Raw genomic sequence first — 794 nt, forward strand, 5'->3', positions numbered from 1 at the left:
ACCCTCTGATGAGGAACCTAGTTCGAGTATAGTAAACCCCATTATACCTGCTAACAATTTCGAACTAAAACCGTCTTTGTTGCAATTAGTGCAACATAACCAATACGCGGGTCTTGCTACTGAGAACCCGGATCAACATTTAAAAGTTTTTATCCAACTAGCTGACACCCTTAAATCTAACGGCGCTTCACTCGATGCGATCTGTTTAAGATTATTTCCTTTCTCCCTCAGGGATAAAGCACGTTCATGGCTAGATTCACTTCCAGCTAATTCAATAACTACCTGGGAAGACCTTAGGAGAGTATTCCTTTCTAGATATTTCCCCCCTAGTAAGACTGCTGTTCTTCGAAACCAAATAACTATATTTGCTCAAAACCAAGGAGAATCGCTTTTCGAAGCTTGGGAGAGATATAAAGAGCTATTAAGAGTCTGCCCATACCATGGCCTAGAACAATGGTTGATCGTTCATACCTTCTATAATGGACTCCATTATAACACCAAGATGAGCATCGACGCTGCCGCAGGTGGCGCGCTAGTGAACAAACCTTATCCAGAAGCTTGTGACCTAATTGAGGATATGGCCTAAAACCATTATCAATGGGGAACTGAACGAGCATCAATAGAGAAAAAGGAGACCCAAGGTGGAATATATGAGGTGAGCTCTCTAGACATGATGCAGGAGAAAATGGACGCTTTAGCCCTTAGGATCGAACATATGTCTACAAACACTAACACTGTAGCAGTAGTCCACATAGAATGCGAACTCTGTGGATCTAAAGGACACGAATTGGCGG

The 794-nt window shown here is 42.6% G+C and overlaps 1 non-coding gene across 1 annotated transcript; it reads right to left on the reverse strand.

Moving 5' to 3' along the window:
* Positions 1-340: 340 nt before the first annotated feature.
* On the reverse strand, positions 341-447 carry LOC127089517 (small nucleolar RNA R71). The gene has a single exon (XR_007791100.1). It is a non-coding gene; the product is annotated as a small nucleolar RNA R71 (small nucleolar RNA).
* Between the last annotated feature and the right edge of the window lie 347 nt (positions 448-794).

The sequence above is a fragment of the Lathyrus oleraceus genome, chromosome 5 (genome assembly GCF_024323335.1).
Source record: "Lathyrus oleraceus cultivar Zhongwan6 chromosome 5, CAAS_Psat_ZW6_1.0, whole genome shotgun sequence".
NCBI classification, from domain to species: Eukaryota; Viridiplantae; Streptophyta; class Magnoliopsida; order Fabales; family Fabaceae; genus Lathyrus; species Lathyrus oleraceus.